At 39.2% G+C, this 21,572-nt stretch overlaps 1 protein-coding gene across 1 annotated transcript in view; it reads left to right on the top strand.

Moving 5' to 3' along the window:
* Positions 1 to 21,572, top strand: part of astn1 (astrotactin 1) — a 2,519,376-nt gene that overhangs the window by 99,419 nt on the left and 2,398,385 nt on the right. The gene's annotated exons all lie outside the window — the stretch shown is intronic.

Raw genomic sequence — 21,572 nt, 5'->3', positions numbered from 1 at the left:
TTAGATATATTTCTTCAATATAAGGGTATTAAAGGTTACGGAGAGAAGGCGGGGACAGGGTACTGAACTTTAAGATCAGCCATGATCTCGTTGAATGGGGGAGCAGGCTCGAAGGGTCGAATGACCTACTCCTGCTCCTATCTTCTATGTTTCTATGTTTCTATGTAATAAATATTGTTAAATAAATGGTAGTAATAGTTCAAAAAGAAATGTGAACATTTTTGAAATGCAAATTTGTTTGACTAACCTGAATTTTTAAAATCAGTGCTAAGAGAAGGGTGAATGAAATGGATGCTGCAGATATCATGTGCATGCATTTACAAAGGACATGGAAAGGAATCCCAAATTCTTGATTCTTCTGTAGGTTGTCCAAGCATGCCAAAACTATTGGCCAACCATTAGTGTGGATCAAATATTGTCTTGGAAACAGAAAGCAGCAAATTGTTTTTGGAGGAGTCAGTAACTGATTTAGACCTGAAGTTCAGTGTGACATTTTCAACTTTGCATGTGGTGGAAAGATCGAAAGTGTAGCTTTGAAGAATAGTGATAGACTGCAGGAAAACAAACAAACCTTTCGAATTTCAGAAGGGTGTGAGAGATGAACAAGAAAGAACAATTTGCAAGCCTCTTGTTAAATGGTAGTGGGATAAGATTGATGGGATTATTGAATGAGGACCTGGCACTGATTTGATGGCAAATAGTTTCCTTCTGCCCTGAAGAAATTCTATGATTCAGTGAACATAATGGGAAAATATGTTGCACTAATGGGAGCATCGAATATATATTGCAGATCCTCCCATTTTTAAAATTGCTTTCATTTACAAATACCAGTTAGATTTAATGACTGTATAATTCACTAAGCAATCGTAAGTTCTCTGTATGGATTGGATATTTATGATTGAACAGGTAGGGTTAAAATGCATTCAAGTTGTTTAGTAGTGTTAGAAAACTCACCAGGAGTCAGTGAGAGCTTCAAACCCATAACCAACACTTGTCCTATTATTTCTACCACTTGGCAAGGAACCGCACCTGCATTGGTATGCTGGTTCTCATTAGTGTGGATCTGTGGGCAGTATGCCAATGAGGCTTCTGCTAAGTAAATGGCATACAAGCTATTTTAAAGTATTTTGCTTGCAGGGAGGCAATAGGTAGAATTGCAATGATACTAAATATTTGCATCTGGAGATTGTATAGAAGTTTTAGACTTTGTGATGCAAAAGATGAGTAGATATTGATGTTCTACAGATTGTTAACTAAATGTAGCTGGCTTAAGTGATATTGACATAAGATTGTTGGCATGGCAATTGGAGGATTGTGTAACTAATGTATCAATTGGAGCTGATTGGAGTGTTTTTTGATGGTTCCTGTACCTTGAGTGTAATATTAAAGTAATGCTTTGTTGAATTCAGGGCATCCAAGTTTTAAAATGTCATTGTATTTGTGATATTGTAATTTGCCTAAACTTAAAAACACTTTGAGAGATTAATTCAGAACAAATGGGACATTTTGACACCCAGAGGGCACAATAGTGATGAGAGGTGCCACATGCACACAATTGTAACTTCATTTTTTTTCGAAGTGATAACCAGAGTGTGTAAAGCTCTCTCATGTGAACGCCTGGCTATGAAGTTGCATTTTCAGGCATATATGATGGATATTATAACCTGAACCTGTTTAAGTTCTATCAAGATAGGAGAGTCAGCAATTATTGATCCAACTCTTTATTAATTCATTCAGTCCACACACATACAGACACTCACAAAACAAACACATAGACACAGGCAAACACATAAACATACAAAGACACATGCAAACTCATGCACACATACAAGCACCCAGACACATACACATATGCAGACACATATGCAGACACAGAGAGACACGCCCACTGATACACACACAAAAACATACACAAACATGTTCAAAGTCTGAAGTTCAAAGTTCAGATTTATTGTCAGAGTACATACATGGCAGGCCTGAGATTTTTTTTTCCTGCAGGCCAAGCAGAATTTATACATATGGGTAGTGCAAAAAAACTGTACCCAAGCACAGATACATGTAGAGAAGAGAGAAATCTAAACCAAGAAAAAAAAAGCAAACAGACTGAGCAACACAGAAAATAAATATTCAATAATAAATAATGTGCAATGTCAGAGACCTTAAATCAGTCTCTGATTGAGTTTGTTGTTTAAGAGTCTGATGGTGGAGGGGAGCAATTGTTGCTGAACCTGTTGGTGTGAATCTTGTGGCACCTATGTCACCTTACTGATAGCAGCAGTAAGAACAGAGAATTTCCTGGGAAATGTAGATCCTTGATGACTGCAGCTGCTCCTCTCCAACAGCAGCGTTCCATGTAGATTTTTTCAATGGTGGGGAGAATTTTGACTGTGATTTACTGGGCTGTGTGCATTATCCTTTCGAGGGCTTTCTTCTCAGATATGTTTTTGCTGCAATACCAAGCATTGATGCAGCTGGTTAGCACACTTTCCACTACACAACTACAAGTTTGCCAAGGTTTTCAATGTCATACCAAATCTCTACCAACTCCTGAGAAAGTACAGGCGCTGACATGCTTTCTTTAGGAAATCATTAATGTGTTAGGTCCTCAAAAGGTTCTCTGAGATAGTGACTCCCTGAAATTTAAATTTGCTCACCCTCTCCACCTCTGATTCTCCAATGATCAGTGAATCATACTCCTCTGGTTTTCTCTTTCTAAAGTCCACAATCAGCTCCTTAGTTTTGGTGACATTGAATGGAATGTTGTTCTTAGGACATTATTCACCCCAGAATTCAATCCCTCTCCTGTATGCCCACTCATCGCCCCTTTTTTATACAACTCTCTACCATGGTGGCATCAGCAAATCTGTAGATGGTATTCTTGTCGTATTGAGCCACACAGTTATAGGTGTAAAGTGAGTAAAGCAGGGGTCTAAGAACACAGCCCTGTCGTGCTCCCGTGGTGATGGAGATTTTGGAGGAGTTTTTTTTGCCAATCTGCACTGATTTGGGGTCTGTAAGGAGTTTGTATGCTCTCCCCCGTGTCTGTGTGGGTTTTCTCTGGGGTCTCCGGTTTCCTCCTACCCTTCAAAAATGTACTGGGGTGTAGGTTAATGGGGCGAAATTTGGAAAGCATGGACTTAAAGGGCCGAATTGGCCTGTTACAGTGCTGTATGTCTAATTTTTTTAAAAATGGTTCTTTGAGGAGCCGGAATCAGAAACAGAATCAAGAAGCAAAGACACTTGCTTTTACTGAACTAACTCGCACCTGTTCCTTAATTGAGAAATGTCCAAACAGATCAACACATGACATTTCAGCTATTCTGTTTTCCATACAGTGTCTTTGTATCTGAATAAAAGTTAAGGAAATCTTTTGTTGGCATGTGCACAGAAATTCATTGGGAGTTTCACTGGCTTTTAGTGATTGATACTGAGGCATTTGGACTCACATGAAGCTGCCAATTGGCAGGATATGTGAGCAAGCAATGAGAGTACATCTTTGTCCTCATCACTGACTTTGAATACTTCAGTGAGAGTTCAGGGTGAAGAATATTTGCAGCTGTATTCAGCTACAGAATATGACTTGCATAAAATAGTAGCAAGAAGGGTGAATGCCTTTGTACCTAATCAGTGAATTGACACAGTTGGAAAAGCTATCTGAAGGCATCGTGGTTATGTTGGTTAACAATGGTGATTTAGTTTTGTAATCAGAATCACAAGTACATTTCTGGACCGATGAAATGGGTGAAAATGCCAGAACAAAATTTATGCACTTTGAAGATCTGAAACCAGGAAATCTTAAAGTTGGATTAAATGGTTCTTCCTGCACTTTGCAATTTTTTTCACATTGGTTCACATGGTTCATGAGGAGCAACATGGAGATGCATTTATATTGTTGCAGTGTCCACAGTTACTATCTGGCAGCTTGGTGGTTCTATCTGTCTGAGGCACCAACTAATTGGAAGATTTCCCCATTATAGTGACCAAACTGGTTGGTCAGTTTTCAATTACAGAACTTGTATGAGTAAGTTAAGTGAAAGATAGTGTCAAGTTGAAAGAATATGCTTCAGTCAAGATTTTGCACGTTGTTTCCATGTGGTAATTTACCTCGATTAAGCCCTTTGACTGAAACCCTGAGAGTACTTCAAGGCCACACTTCAGGACATTTCTTTTTATATTACTGGACATTGGGCAGATGGAGCAGCTGAGAGATGGATTAAAGAAATCTCACCTGACAGCACCCATGTATTTATATTTTAACATTCCTTTTTCTCCATGTTCACACTTCAGATGACATGCACACCTGAAAATACAAAATTGAATCTTGAAGTTCTGAAGTAGTAAATTCAGAATTACTTAAAAGACTCAGGAGATGTGTAAATGGCAGCCTTGTGGAGTTCAGTTCCTGCTCTTTGAAGAATACAAAGAAAATGTATTATCTTGACTTATTTGCTAAAAATTGCATGAACCACTATGGAGAGTCAACCAGCACAAAAATAGACCCTTGAGCCCATTGAGTCCACATCGACTATCAAGCCCAATTTAATTGCGTATGTTCTAATCCCACTTTAATCTCTCACATTTCCCATCAACATCCCCCAAAATCCAACCACATACAAATGACCAGAACCATTTACAATGGCCAATTCACCTCCCAACAGGCTTTGGGATTTGTGGCTGTTGTGGAGAGGGTGGAAGCAGGAGAAGGGAAACCAGAAATTGAAGAGGAAGCCTAACTTGTCACACGGAGAACACGTAAACTCCAGATGGACAATACATAAAAGTGCTGGAAAAACTCAGCAAGTCATGCAACAGCAAATGAAAGTAAAGGGTAACTAACATTTTATTTCAAAAATAAACTTTATTCATAATAAATTATTTACAAGAAAGGAAACCACTTGAAGTATTTTCACATCTTTAATGTCATATCCATACATTTCCATTAATGTACATTATTGGATTCATTCCCTCTTTAGCCTTATTAGTATCACTGCAGTGCTCTTCCTCTATTGTTTGAGGGACTTCCAAAGTTTTGGGCCTGAGCCCTTCATCAAGGTTCGAGCAAAAACAGGCAAAGCATCTAAATAAGGGGGGTAAGAGAAAAGGGAGGAACGGGCAGAGGGAGGAACACAGGCTAACAGCTAAGGTGGATATGCATGGGAGAAGAGAAAAAAGCTAAGTGATAAGAGGAGGTGTTAGCTCTCTGAATGGAGAGGGAAAGGGAGGGGTGGGGAGTTGGAGTAAAGGGGACAGAGGGATTGGGAAAGAAAGAGACTAGGTGGAGGGGTTTAACAGGATCAGGAATCAGGATTAAATCCAGGTCACTGGATCTAGAAGGCAGCTGCACAATGAGTCAATACTATGAAAATAGGTAGAAGGATATATTGTGATAAGGACACTGTGATTCAGCAATTGGATATAGAAAAAAAATAAGAAAAAGACTGGCAAATTAAATCTAATGTGGAATTGTGAATCATACCCTTTCATAAAAGAAATCAAAAGACAGATTATATCTAAATAGATAGACACTTCAAATCAGTGGATGACAGAGGGATTTAGTTATTCGAATATAAAAAGGTCCGACAAAGAGTTAAGAATTCTGAAATGCATTTATGAAGTCATGAGACGCATTAATAGGCATTTATTCTCCAACATTTCCATCAGCTTCTGCAAATTCTCACCACTCGCTTCAACTTCAAGGGCAATTCACATATTTTTCGAATGTGGGAGCTATCTGAAACATTAAATCATCTTGTTTCTCTGCAAAGTAAAAACTGCTGGAGAAACTCATCTGGTCAAATAGTGTCTTTTATGTAGCAAAAATAAAAATATGGACTTGAGCCCTTCTTGAAGGTATGGAAGAATGTTGGCAGGCGTCCGAACAAAATGATGGGGGGGGAGGGGAAGGAGAGAGGGGAAGGCAGGAGATGATAGATGGAGAAGGGAGGGAGGGGATAGTAGCGATTGGGGTGAAAGGGATGGCTGGGTAGGTGGAGGGGGAAGGGAGGGGATAGTAGCAATTGGGGGAGGGATGGCTGGGTGGGTGGAAGGGGAAGGGAGGGGGAGAACTGTAAAAATTGGGAGGGGAAAAAAGGTGAGCAGGTTAGCAGAAAGCAGAGAAGTCAATGTTTATACCATCTGGCTGGAGAGTGCTCAGATGGAAAATAAGGTGTTGTTCCTCCAATCTGCCTTACTTACACATCTGTCCATGGCCTTACTATCCCACCCTGACAACCTGTAGATTGGAGGAACTGCACCTTATTTTCCATCTGGGCACTCTCCAGCCAGATGGCATGAACGTTGACTTCTCTGCTTTCCATTAAACCTGCTTACCTTTTTCCCCCCTCTCATTTTCCAATTTTTCCAATTCTCCCCACTCCTTTACTCCTCCATCCACCCAGATATCCCTGCTCCCCATGATCACTTCTGTTCCCTCCTCCCTTCTCCGCCAATCATCTCCTGCCTCCCCCCTCCTCTCCCCCATCCTTTTGTTCTGGCACCTGTCGACATTCTTCCATGCCTTCAAGAAGGGCTCAAGCCCGAGATATGTTACATATTTTTACCTTTGCTACATAAAGGACACTGTTTGATCAGCTGAGTTTCTCCAGCATTTTGTGTTTTTACTTCAACCACAGTGTCCACAGATTTCCGTGTTTTACTTCTGTTTCTCTGCAAATGCCACCTGATCTGTTGAATATTTCCAAATTTTCGAGTTTTATTCCACTGAGCACTAACTTTTTTTTCATCTGCAATTTTTCAAGGGTTTTTTCGTGATGTGACAGCTTTTGGCGATCATTGAGCTTCATGGTGGAGATGAATATTCCAGCAGAATAAATAATTTTTGAATTGAAGCTTTGCAAATCATCGGTGGAAAGTTTTTATCTTGTTGAGAGCACCAGAGCGGATTAATCTAAAATCATGTTTTTTGGAGATTAATTCACATAAGTTTCTAACCCCAGATTTATTTTCAAGGCTGGTATAAAAGCTTATGAATAAATTGTGGAAAGGGGAAATCTTAAAACTTGCTTTTAGAAATCATTATTACATGGATTCTTATCTCCAGATAGTATCACTCAATCGCTTCCATTTGAAGACATGACTAACTTCAAGTTCACATTCATTGCAGTGTAGAAAAAGTGCTTAATAAATTATATTTTGGGAAAGGTTCTTTTTAATTAACTTGGATTTCAGTACTAGTTATTCTCTGGCCACTTAAATGCAAAGAGACACCAAAATGTTCAACACACAAATTTTCTCCAAATGAATTTATTTGTTAACTTGTAGCAGAGAGGATCTGTCAAGAGTTTGAAGAGAACCTTGGCTCTGCTGCTTTAATCAATATTCTCTCTGGCACCGAGAAATGGAACGGAGGGGTGATGTGCAGCAAAACCAGCTCTCTTGTGCTATCATACCTGAAGATGTTAGAGGGAGCCTGAAGGGAAGAGTATTGAGCAAAGTTATACTGACAAATGTATGTTTGATCATTTTTTAAATTTATCAATGCATCATTCAGAGAAGTAATGTGGAAGGTAGAAAATCAGAAGCTCAAAAATGTGATCATGCAATGGGTTTTAGGTCTGCAGGTTTTGCGTCAGTATTTGGCAATGAGCTGTTATGCAGAGATTCGGAAGTGCTTGTATTTTAATTACACAAGGTTGGTTTGCAGGTGCAGCAGGTAATCACAAAGGCAAATAGGTCGTTGACCTTCATTGTTGGGGGGATTGAATTTAAAAGTAGGAGATTCTCTGCAACTGTACAGGGTACTGGTGAGAGTGCACCTGGAGTACTGCGTGCAATTCTGGTCTCCTTGTTTGAGAGAGATATACTGGCATTGAAGGGAGTGCAAAATGAGGGTTTTTTTTAGACATACAGTATGTTCCTAGGCTATTCCAGCCCATGAGTCCACACCGCCTAATAATCCCAATTAACCCATAAGATCCATACATTTTTGAAGGACGGGAGGAAACTCAAACACCTGGAGGAAACACACAGACCTGGGGAGAATGGACAGACTCCTTATAGCTGGATTTAAACCCGGATCACTGGTGCTGTAATACCCTGCCACCCAAGGTTCATGAGGATGATTCCATTCATTGGTAGTGCGAAAGAAAACTGACATTGATGCTGTAATATCATGCCATAATATCAAAGTTCATCAGGTTGATTCTGAAAATAAATGGATTACCTTATGAGGAGAGATTGAGCAGCCTCGGACTATGCTGTTTAATGAAGGGATCATAAAATCCTATAACAATTATGGAAGGAATAAATAAGATGGAAGCAGAGAGGTTGTTTCCACTGGCAGGTGAGAATAGAACTAAGTATCACAGCCTCGAGGTTTGGGGGTGAGGATTTAGGGCATAGGCAAGGAATAACTGGTTCTCTTAGAGACGTGTTTATGTGGAGTTTTCTGCCCAATGAAGCAAGAGAACCTGCCTCATTAAATACAACTAAATGTATTTTAAAGAACAGGGGAATTAAGGATTATGGAGAAAAGGCAGGTAAGTAGAGCTGAGCCTATGGTCAGATTGATTGGCTCGATGGACCAGATGGTCCACTCCTGGTCCTATTTCTTATGTTCTTAATGTTGTGCTCTCCCTGCACTGAAAATGTACCATTTAGCCATGAGCGACTTTTAGCCCTGTTCACAATATCCAAATTCAGGACATGCACTTGCAATGGGGCTGATTGACTCCTTTTAACTGAATAAGTCATGAAATCCCAAGATGCGCCATTTCCTGAATAAACAAGGATACCTTCCACATTCTGAACAACAAGATATTTATTTTCTTTTGCCTTATTTTTTATCTTTGTTAACTTTGTGACGATGTCTTCATCCTTATTTCAATGATTGTAAGTGTGTTTTTCGTAACGGGAAATAAGACTTTGAGTGGATCTGTGCATTGTAACAATTTAACAATAAACTCTCAATAATAATAAAGATAGAAACTTAGAAAGTTAACAATTTGATCATCCAATGGGTATTAGGTTTACAAAAGCTTGCATGAGGATCCTTTGTGCTTGGTTTGTACTATAAATTCAGTCATCCCAAGTGACTTTCAAAAAACAAACATTAGATTCATTAAATCAGTGCCCAAGGCCTACATGAACATATGGGAAGAGACCTGTGTGCAATAACCAGAAGTCTGATGATAAATGCATTCACTATTGATGATATGATAAGGTTGCCATCATTATACATTGTAGCATGGTCACTTATTAACCTTTTCCCTGCTCCTTTGACAAAGAAGGGAAAGGTGGTTCAAAATCTTACACAAGCAAAATTGCAAAAGAAATCCAATGTGCTGTTAACCACCATTTTTTAAAAATTCCTGCGTTAGTTTTTGTTTTCATATTTACATCTTTGTTTACTCACTCTGGTGAAAGAGAGCAACAAGAAAAGATTAGGTTGAAAGGCTTTGAATAGCAATTAGGACCTGCAACGGCACTTACTTTTACAGGATCAGCGTGTTTTCACAGATCAAAGAATGAAATATTGATCCTGGCAAACCAGCCCAAAGTACTGAATGAGGTGTTTGAGCAACAGGCATTTCTCCACACCATTTCAGATTCCGTTCCATTTTGGGAGCCAAATTTAGAGGGACTGTTCCCCAAGGTCTTTAACCTCAAATGAGGTTATCAATGCATTGATTTTCTTTTCTTATCCAACTAACCTAATATTCTTGTGTCCAAATGTTGATCAAAGCTCATGACAATTTATCACACTTCACATCATGACATGGACATGCTGTTGAAGGTTTTGAATCTGCATGCTCTTTTACTTCTGGTGAGGCAGGGAGGTGTTAACGTGTTACTTCGCTGCAAACAGCAGCCTCGTCAAATTATCCACAGTGAAACAATGTGCAGGTCTGCGCATATCTTCTCTGTATATTTTTGAGTTGGTTATCATCCTGTAGTCACTAATTTGATGTCAGTGAGAAAATGCCAATCTGATCATGTGTCATTCCAGTCAAAGGAAGATTCCAAGCAGAATCCAGGGAATTATGTTGAGGATAAATGCAAGCTTGGGGGAACAACACCTTACCTTCTTTGTGGGCATGCTGCAACTTCCTGGATTTACCACTGAATTATCCAAGAATAGCTAACTCATTCTTTCTGTAAATGTATAAATTGGACATTTCCATTGTGTCGTAGAGTTACAGAGTCACACAGTCTGGAATGGACGTTTCAGTCTAACTCGGTCAACCAAACTGGAATTCTTAGCACGTCCAATTTTCCTCTATTTGGTTCATATCCTTCTTAATTGTTCCCATCCAAATGTCACTTGAATGTTGTCATTGTAACCACTTCTACAGTGTACTCTGGCAGGTCATTCGGGATACAGACCTTCTGAGTTCAAAGTTTGCCCCTCAGATCCTTCTCCCTTCTTACCATAAACCTATGCCCTCTAGCTCCAGACTCATCAATACTGGGAAAAAGACTGGGAACATTCAATTCACCCATGCCCCTTATGAGAATCTATAACACACCCCTCAGTCTCTGAACTCTCAAGAAGAAAGACTCAAGCTATCCAAAATTTACATATAACCTAAACTCTCTAGAATTTATCTTCATTTAGAAAGACAACATGAGATTAAGAATAATAGCAGAACCCTGTGCATGAGAAATCATATCTCCTGGGTTGGGTTGAATTTACTGGTGACCAAGAGGATTGATAAGGGAATGCTGGTGGACATTGTCCACATAGACTTAACAAGGTCCCTGCATGGTAGGTTGGTCTGAAATGACAGGTCAAATCAGATCCAAGTGTCAGTTAGCCATTTGGATGCAAAATTGCCTTGGTAGATGGAGACAGCGGGTGGCAGTGGGTGGTTGTTTTTTTCAAATTTGAGGCATTTGACAAGTTGTGGGCTGTAGGTATAGATACTGGGTCCCATGTTCTGTGTCATCTGTATTTATGATTTGGATGAGAATGTAGGTAGCATAGCCAGTATGTTTGTGGATAACACCAAAATAATTGGTGTAATGATCAATGAACAAGTTATCAAAGATTACAATAGCATCTGGATCAACTAGGAAAGTGGAAAAGGAATGGCGGATGGAATTTAACTCAGACAAGTACAAAATAATGCATCTTGGGAAAGTAAAGCGCAGTGAATGTCAAGGCCTCAGGAACTGCTGTAGAATGGAGACACCTTGAGGTAGAAGAACATAGCTCAAATGTTTCTTTTGACCAAAGGTTTATTTTATTGTCATATTGCATTAAAAATGTAATATACATGATACACTTCATCTTATGTCAGCCTTAAAGCAAATTACGAGTTGCCATAAACGTTGCCCCTAACAATAGGAGAAAGAAGCAAAAGAGAATCCCTTCATAGACACTGAGTGTCCATGGATTTGTCTCCAGTGCTCCCACAACCTCTGTAGATCCACAGACCATTGGCAACCCAAGCTCCAGATCCCAACCTCCAATATGATTATGAAGCCTTCTGCATCCAAGATCGTTCAGGAGCCCTTCTTACTCTCAGCACCTTCATGAATTCTGGTTCTGAAACTTGGTTCCCATGAGTCATTCTCCAGCAGCCCACAGCCTGTGCGCATCCTTCTGCTGCTGACCCTTTCATTGGTTCACTGTTGGAAATGCCCATCTGGTTAAGATGGCAAGCATGGCACATTTGCTTTCATCAATTGGGGTATTGAGCATTGGAGTTGGGGCTCCATGTTACTGCTAGACAAGATGTTATTGAGAATGCACTTGGTGGATTGTGTGCACTTCTGGTTGTCATGCTGTTGGCACTATGTAGTCAAGCACAGGAGAGGGCAGAAAAAGTTCCCAAGGATCTTGCCTGGTGTGAAAATCTTGGGTTAAAAGTAGAGGCTGGAGAGGTTAGAACTGTTTTCCCTGGAGCAAAGAAGGCTGAGGGGGTGACCTTACAGAGAGTTTTAAACTCACGATATTTTGCTGAGTATAGTGGAGTATAAAACTAGAGAACACAAATTTAAGGTGAGAGGGAAAAGATTTAAAGGAGGGGCAAACTTTTCATGCAGGGGTGGGAGGCATATGGAACCATCTGAGAGGAAATGGAAGAAGCAGGAATAATTTCATTGTTTAAATTGTATAGTGAATATTGATGAACCACATCCAGGGAAATGGGACTTACTCAGCAATGTATGTTGAGCAGTATGAATGAGGGCCTGTTTTCATGGTGTGTAACCCCATGAATCTATAATGCTTTCAAACTACTTTGGTCTCGCTTTACTTCCTATGGACTGTTTCAGAGTTTCTCCAGCACATCTGTGTATTGCACTCGATCTCAGTATCTGTGAAATTTCTTGTTTAACTTCTATTTCTCTTTCTCAGATCTGAAGAGAGATCTTGACCTGAAACATTAATTGATTCTCGTTCCAGATATCCTTTCTCTCCCACTGAGTGTTTCCATCAGTTTTCTGATTTTCATTTAGGAATCTCACCCTGTTCAAATGAATTTTGAAATTCCTCTTATCAGCCTCACAAAATACAGCCTAGTTTTCTTTCTTCGGTGTGTCTATTTTTATTCCCCTGCTGCTCGTCAAGTCTTCTGCACACATATTATTTCTCATTTATCATTGTTCTGCAAATCTATGCCACATGGCAAGTTTACAACTCTCATCATGTCAACAGATTCCTCATAAATTCTTCATCAGTTGTTTTGTTCATTATCTTTTCACTCTAACCTTTTGTTCTGCATGCATCCACAACACTGACTTGGAGAATCTTTATTTTGCCTGATGTAATCATTTATCTCTCACTTGACGAATGAAATCAAATATTTGCCATTTGCCAGGACACACATTTTGCATGTGATTAATATAACATTCATTTATATTGTATATGATAACATGTAATAATGTGGACATTTATGATCAGGCAGTTCAAAATAACAGCATTAGATCAAAGTCTGATTATGGATGAAGAAGTCCATTCAGCCCATCAATGTCTATCCTGACACTCAGTTCTTCTTTTACTTAATTCTAGGAATATTATTGAGTATTAAGAGAATCAAATATCAGGATTGGCTGGTGAGACTCATCTATCAGTAAGAGAATTTAGGGTGAAGTTGATTAAATCCCTCATAATTCTGATATGCCTCACATTGCTGACCTCACATAATCCTGCAGACCTCTATTAAGCCACCTCTCATCCCTTTTCATTCCAAACATAAAAGCCCCAGCTCTGCTAACCTTGCCTTAAAAGACACGTTCTCCAATCCAGACCACATCCTTGTACATTTCCTCTGTACCTTCTCCAAAACTTCCACATCCTTTCTGGAATGAGGTGACTAGAGCTGAACAAAATTATCAAATTGTGATCTAACCAGAATTTATTGAGCTGCTTCATGACCTCATGATTCTTGAACTCAGTCCCCTGACTAATGAAGGCAATATATTATAAGTCTAGCTTCTCAACTGGCCTGCAACTTTGAGATAAAATAAAAACACAATGCTGGAGAAACACAGCCAGATGGCATGAACATTTTCCAGTTTCTGCTAACCTGCTCCCCTCTCCTTCCCTTCCCCTTTCCAGTTCTCCTCCTTCCCTTCCCCCTCCATTCACCTAGCCATCCCTCCTCCCCTTGATCACTGCTGTCCCCTCCCTCCCTTCTCCACCTATCACCTCCTGCCTTTGCGACCTCACCACCCCACTTATTCTTTTGCTCAGATGCCTGGCGACATTTTTCTATACCATGATGAAGGTCTCAAGCCTGAAATGTCAGTGATGTATTTTTACCTTTGCTACATAAAGGACACTGCTTGACCTGCTGAGTTCCTCCAACATTGTGTTATCTTTCTTTTAAAATATTTTTATTAATTTTAGTAAAGAACATGCAAAAAAATGTATTTCAATAACATAATATGGATAGTTACATAAACTATCAGTGTATGATAAATTGTAAATCATATTCATAAATCATTTTCCCAATGATATATTTTTTTTAAATAAAATGAAAAACAAAAAAAAAGAAAAGGAGAAAAACTCAAAACCCCTTCCTAACCATGATTCCAGATGCTATATATGATTAATATTAAAAGAAAAATAAAGGTAGAAAAAACATATAAAAAGAACATGGAAAATATATGAATCAGACAATTTTAAGTGAAATTATAAAGTAAGATAATGAGTCATAAATGATCTCCATGGCATCTGAAATCTTATATCTGAATTATTAACTGAATAACAAATCTTTTCCATATTCAACTAAGACGTGATGTCACACAACCACTGATCATGAGTAGGCAGGGCTGCATCCTTCCACATTATTGTGTTTTTACTTCAACCACAGTGTCTACATATTTTTAGTATTTTACTTCTGGCAAACTTGACAGTTTGAAGCCTTTTGAGTTACTGATGACTAATAACTGTTTGACAACACTCTTCGCAGATTAACCCACCATTTTCTGATGACTGAAATTGGATTCAAAAGTCACTACCAGGTGAAACTGGACTTCCTACTTTCAGTGGATGACCAATTTTGTGGATGTATGCATTGCAACTGAACTGGGACAGTTTGCTTAGATTCTGGAGAGCAAATCTTCAACAGTATAGCTGGGATGCTGGAGGCTAAAATCTTGACTAGCTCTAAAATCATAGAAAAAGGCATGAGTCTCTGATGTAACACATAGAGTGCTTGAGAAAATCAATGGGTCAGGAAGCATCCATAGAAACCAATAGTCAATTGATGTTTTGGGCTGAAAAGCCTTCATCTTAACAAGAATCAGTTACAAATGTTCTCTCATCATTTCCCCATAAAATCCTTCATGGGAGATATATCCTCAGGATTCTCTAGCAAAAATGAATATTGATCCATTCTGATCAGGCACTAAACTAAAATATATATTGTTTAGGTGGCAAGTAGTTACAGGCTTCAATTTAGTCCAAGTATAAAACTAAACTGAGAGCTAGACGGCATTTATAATTTGGAATGCTAATACATCGTCAACAGCTACATTTTCCACATATGATGAATTTCATAATCTGGTGGCCAAGCATAGGACTACTCAGTCAGTTGTAGTGACTAGCTTTGAGAGATCATATATTATTGCTGGATACCTCTGCAACTGCATCCAAATGAATGTCAATTAATTTTATAGTTTTAAATTTCCTCTGGGTTATTATTTATGCAAATTAAATCTAAGGATGGTCAGCAGGTAAAATCAGAGAAAATGTTCAAACTTGTTTTCAGTTTGATTGGTGCATCATCTTTTATTTAAGTAACAGTTCCGGCTTCTTCCCAAATGTATTGGGCAGAGGAGAACCAGTCGGTACTGTCAAATTAAATTTACACCTGAAAGATTTCTTACCCTGGGTCAGTGCACAATTTTGAATTTTTCTAAAAAGGCCATCAGTTTAATTCCACTCCAGAGATTGAACGTGAAATCTCACAAGCATGACACGGTCAGAATTTAAAGCATCACATTTTTATCTAGTAAATTCAAACATATTTCTATTTCTTCTTTGTTCTTGCTCATTGTCCTTTTTTCCCCCATGTCTATCAAATTCCTTTTTGAAACTGTTTTTCCGGTGATTGAGTTCAGATCACCAGAAGTCAAGTCAAGTTTATTGTCATGGTACAAGTGCAACCTGACAAAACAATGGTGCAAGCAACCAAACATAACACACATATAGACAAATAACCGACAAATAATACACATGAAAGGGCAAGTATATTATCTATAAAAATAAATATTGTTTTGTACAAATGAGAGACTTGGATGGTTCATGTGAGCAGTTCCTTTAGTCTTTCACCATTCTCACTGCCCGTGGGAAGAAGCTGCTCCTCAGCCTGGTGGTGCTGATACTCCTGTGTCTCTGTAAAACAAAACTTCTCAAATCCACTGTCCATCTTCTTGCTAATCAGCTCAATTCTGAATCTGGTGACTGACCCATCGTACAATTTATCTGCTTTAACTGTTCCTCTTGTTAATCAAGCCTGGCATTTGAAGGCATGCACTGCAGCGAATACTGTCCAAGGAGCTGCTCTCTTTGCAAGGTCATGCTTGCATCTTGTCTGGTGGAAAGGAGATAATATGGGGCAGAACTTGTTGAATAACATCTGGCACCAGCTGCATATTTGCTCCTTAAACCAAATCGTACATTTGTGCGACACTGAAATAAGCTGCTTGGCCCATCAAATTACTTCCTCTCAAAAAACATTTTCATCAATTGAATTTCTCCCACTTAATTTCCCTGCCACCTATTTTCTGTTACATGCTCTTCAGCTTCAACCTAATTTGCTAACACTCATCTGGGCTGTAATGGCAATGCTGCCACAGGTGCAGACCAGTGGGAAGTGGAGACACTGTGCTCCCCCATGGATCCTACTGCCCTCTCCTTCTACCCATGTCTCCGTACAGGCTTTCAACGGCCTGTTAAAAAAGCTGATGGTGGTTTATTTTAAAATCCTGTGACCACAGAGTTTGGACCCAAAATGGCGGCACCTGCACTTGGCAGCAGCCTTGAGGGTTTGCAGACTCCGGGAAAGCAGAGAACCTGTGCTGGGAACCAGTAATAGGGAGAACACCCTCGCCCAACCCCACCATTACTGTTAAGAAGGAGGAGAGGAGATGGGATAGTGATCACGGCGGCGGGCTAGTGAGGGGCTCTGTGTCTGAAGAACCCACAGGTGGCAGGTTGTTGGTGACTCGAGGCAAGGAACCCACACTGGCTGTGGGCTGCTGGCAACTGCAGTCAAGGGACTCGCACCATGCTGCAGACTACTGGAGAATGGCTCAAGACCGGCTGAAGGAAGTACCAGGTATCGGAACTGAGATGCGAGAGAGTGCCAAGGTCTCAGAGGTTTGGATCTGGAGATCAGATTGCCAGTTTGGACTGAAAGCATAGTGACTGTGGAGGCTGCAGGAGCATTGGAGGTGAATCCATGGACACTCAGGGACTCTAGGGAGACATTCGTCTGCTTCTCTTTCTCTGACTCTAAGCGATATGGGGAAATTTCTGCTGATGCTATTTCCTTGGTAGGCTAAAGGAAATTTCAAGTAATGTGACATGACAATAAAATAATCGTGAATCTTGAATCTTCACAGAGGAAGTTTACACAGTGCCAGTTAACATACCAGCTGGGAGGTCTTTGGGAAGTGGGAGAAAACCAGATACCTGGAAGAAGCCCATGTGATCAACAGAATTAACATGCAGACTCAACACAGAAAGCACTGGACGTCAGGATTGAATTGGGATTATTGGAACAATTGAGCAGCACTATCCCAAGTTACAAAAGGTCAATGATCCACTGACTTCTCTTCTTGTTTTTACATGACTTGCTCCATTTAATATGCCTCACTATTACCAACAAATACATGTGCTCTTTCACGATTGACTGCATCTCTTAAAGTTAAGTTCCATATTGCACAGTGAATTAAAATATGAATGTACTAAGAGTAAAAGGTCATCTTTAAATATCCAATAACATTTCCCCAAAGAGTTGGAGCAGGAAAGGAGAGTTGTGAGAACTTCAGTGAATATCGGAACAAATCCATCTGGAGCCATAACCTTTTTAAATTAAGTATAAAGCAACTTTAAAATGCAACTCTGTTTTAAAAAAAATTCCTTTCCATCTTGTGAATCTCAGTTAATAACCTGTGAAATAGGTTCCACCAATTCAACCTTTCATTTCCATCGTGCATTTTGTTCTGGGCTTAGTTGATGTAGTCTAGGTGCTTACATGCAATAAGGTGATGTTCCAGTACTCTGTCAAGCATGTAACTCTGTGATAAAATGCAAGATGGTTAGTGTTGTGAAAACAAAGCGCTATTGCAACACCAGCGATCCAGGTTTGAATCCAGTGCTGTTTGTAAGGAGTTTGTATGTCCTCTCTGTGACTACTTGGGTTCCTTCCTAGAATGAGGTATCCTGAACTGGGCACAATATTCTAAATATGGACTCACCAACAATTTATAGAGCTGCAACATTATTTCATGACTCCTGAACCCAATCCCCCGACAAATGAAACCCAGCATCCCATAGACCTTCTGAACCCTTGAGAGATCTATGGATTTGGACCCCAAGGCTCCTCTGTTTTTCCACACTGTTAAGTATTGTACCATTAACTATATGCTCTGCCTTCAAGTTTGACCTTCCAAAATGCATCACCTCACACTTCCTCAGATTGAACTCCATCTGCCACTTTTCCACCCAACTCTGCATCCCATCAAGATTCACTTGTATTTTTTTTTACATTTAGAAGTACAGTAACAGGCCATTCCAGCCCACAAGCCTGTCCCCCAAAATACACTAATTAATCTACAACCCTGTACAACCATTGTTCATTTTAGTGAGATTTTACAACTATAATGGTGATTCAGATGAGCAAGGTTGCAGACTATGCACTGAGAGGTTGAAAGCCTTTTTAAAAGTACGTAAGAAGGGTTATTGAATACACTTGTATTGGTTACAGCTGGTCAATATGTGTCCATGCTCATTGGAAATCCCATTTTCCCTTTGGAGGCACTTCCATTATCACTCCAAACCCCTTGTTTAATCACCTCATGAGCTGGTGATGCTGCTTGGAGTTTATTTACATGCATTTGGTAGAGAGCATTGTACTTGAAAGTAAGAGCACAAAGAATTGAACAGTTTAGTGTGTGGGTTCACTTAGTCCCACAATAAATGTTGGCAGCAAGTGAAACTACACCAGATGTCTGAGATGGCATTGTTGCGTCAGTATATGGTTGATAAATCTCAGATGCAGGAGGAGAGTGAGAGTGTCAGGATCACCCATGCGGCAGTGAGTCAATGAGAAGGTCAGAGGAATTTAGTTCGGTGGTGTTTGGGGAGTTGAAGAATGCCATGTTGTGTCTTGGGAATAATAAAAAAAGTTGACTTCATGGTGTGCTGAAGGAAACAAGTGAGGGTATTCTTTATTTGTTTGTAAACTGTGGTAAATCAGTGCATCACAGCATGCAGCTAATTCACAGAAGGCAGCTGTCTTTTGACCCATTTCTTTTTGAGTTTAATGCAAAGTGTGAAGTTCAGCACCTGACTAAAGTCATAGTGTCAAAACAACATACTGCTTCGAAACAGGCCAATAGGAGAGTCCTGCGCATGTAATAAAAATGATAAGATTATCAGACCATAAGATAAAGGAGCAGAAATAGAATATTCAGCCCATTGAGTCTTCCCCGCTATTTAAACATGTGGATCAATTTTTCCCACTCATCCCCACTGCCTGGCCTTATCCCCATAACCTTTGAAGCCCTAGCTAATCAAGAACCTGTCAAACTCCTGTGCCTTGATGCCTTGTACTGTTGCAACAAGAAACACTGTTTTGGTGTTTGATGACTACATTAATTGTTGTCAGTACTTCTGTCTCAGAATGAGAACAATGATTGCAATGGTGGGCCAAGGAGCTATTGAAAAGCTTGCTCTGCATCAAATATAGAAGGTAGACTGTGCCATATAGATCTGACTCACAGAAAACACACATCTCACCCCATTGACAGCAAAATGAGTACTGGTGTAGAGCCACTAACTGTGAAATGATATATTTCCAACTCATAACTTTCCTTTAGGAATCAAAGCCACTTCTGTCTGGATTCAATGTGTTTACCAAATGGCAGATCATTATTCAAAATATGCAGTTTGTTGCTCTTCATACAAGAAGCAGAAAATTTGCTCCTATGGCCCATTGCTCATGGTTGACAATGTGTTCAACATACAGGACTCTTGTATGCTGAACACTTATATTTTTATATTTTTAAAGATTTTTCAAAGATAAGCATGTGCATACAAAACAATTATGGAATGCATAATAGTAATGATAAATGACAAATTATACAATTCAAAAACTCTAATGCAACTATAATTCAAAATTACATCAAGTAGAAAAAAAATTTCTACGTACAGTGTGATTCTAAACTCTATCCCCAACCCAAGGTGTATGACTAAAGAAAATATGTACATTGTTCATGAAATAAAATTGCAAATATTAAGATTTGAAAATAATATTATGTCTAGAGGTTATGAAAGTAATTCAGGAATGGTCCCCATAGCATTTGAAACCATATATTTGAATGATTAATTGAATAACATATCTTTTCAAAATTTAAACAGAACATAATGTCCCTCAGCCATTCAGCATGAGTTGATGGGGCAGCATCATTCCATCTATGCAATATTGCATGTTCAGCCAGGAGCGATGCAAAAAACAGAATACAACATTTAAAAGAGCAACCAGCGGATTCAACTCCAAATTTATGTTTAAAATTAAAAAGAGAGTTTTAAATGCCTCCCTCCAGTATTTTTCAAGGCTAGGACATGTCCAAAACATATGAATTAAAGAAGTCTCTTTTGTCTTTCATTTATCATTGCAAGGATTTTCATCTGAATAATTTAACTGTAGACATATGAGCCCTATGTACAACTTTAAATTGTAATAAATAATGTCAGGCACATCAGGATGTAATATTAACAAGCTTGAAAATTAGATCCCAAACTTCATCCATTAATGTCAGGTTTAAATCCTGTTCCGAGGCATTTTTAATTTTAACTAGAGGGGCATGTCTAAACCCCTTAATTTATCATAAATAATGGATATATCACCTGTGCAAAATGTTGTAGCCTAAACAGCACATCAAGAATGTTGGCATCAGGTGCCTGAGGAAAATCCAGTATCTGAGATTTAAGATAATATCTGATTTGCAGATACCAGAGAACATTAGCATTTGGTCGACTGAACTTTCCAGAAAGCTGTTCAAATAATGGAAAAATGTTATCAATGAAAAGATCTCTGAAACGTTCAATATCTAAACTAAACTATTCTTGAAAAACAGCATCATGTAAAGAAGGTTGAAAGAAATGATTGGATAAAATAGGGCTTGAAAGAGAAAAACTATAAAGTTCAAAGTGTTCTTTAAACCTCATCCAAATTCACACAGTATATCTGACAATGGGTTATCAATTGAATAATTTAAAGAGAGGGGAAGTAAGGACCCAAGAAATGCTGGAATGGAAAGGATTTTATTAGAAGTCAACTCCATTACTAATCATACTGGACTGTCCACTTGATTATGAAAATACAACCACAACATAAATTACATATGTTGACTGCCCAGGAGTGAAATCTGAAATTAGGTAGAGCCATGCCTCTATTCCTTTTAGGCTTTTGAAGATGAACTTTGCTTAGATGAAGGTGTTCACCCTTCCATACATAAGACACCCGTGACTGTGTGGCCAGACACAATTCCAATGCCATCTACAAGTTTGGCGATGACACCAAAATTGTTGGCAGAATTACAAACAACAATGAGGAAATGTACAGGAGGGAGACAGATCAGGTCATTGAATGGTGCAATGACAACAACCTTGCGCTCAACATCAGCAAAACCAAGGAGATGATTGTGGACTTCTGGAGGAAGTCAGGGGAACATGATCCAGTCCTCATTAAGGGCTCAGTTGTGGAAAGAGTCAACAACTTCAAATTCCTGGGTGTCAACATCTCTGAGGATCTGTCCTGGAGCCTCCATGTTGATGCAATCACAAAGAAGGCTTAGCAGTGGCTATAATTTATGAGATATCTAAGGAGATTCGATATGTCACCAAAGGCTCTTGTAAACTTCTACAG

This window comes from Narcine bancroftii, chromosome 5 (genome assembly GCF_036971445.1).
Source record: "Narcine bancroftii isolate sNarBan1 chromosome 5, sNarBan1.hap1, whole genome shotgun sequence".
NCBI classification, from domain to species: domain Eukaryota; kingdom Metazoa; phylum Chordata; class Chondrichthyes; order Torpediniformes; family Narcinidae; genus Narcine; species Narcine bancroftii.
Note: the sequence above shows the minus strand (reverse complement) of the source record. Positions and strands in the feature narration are given on the sequence as shown.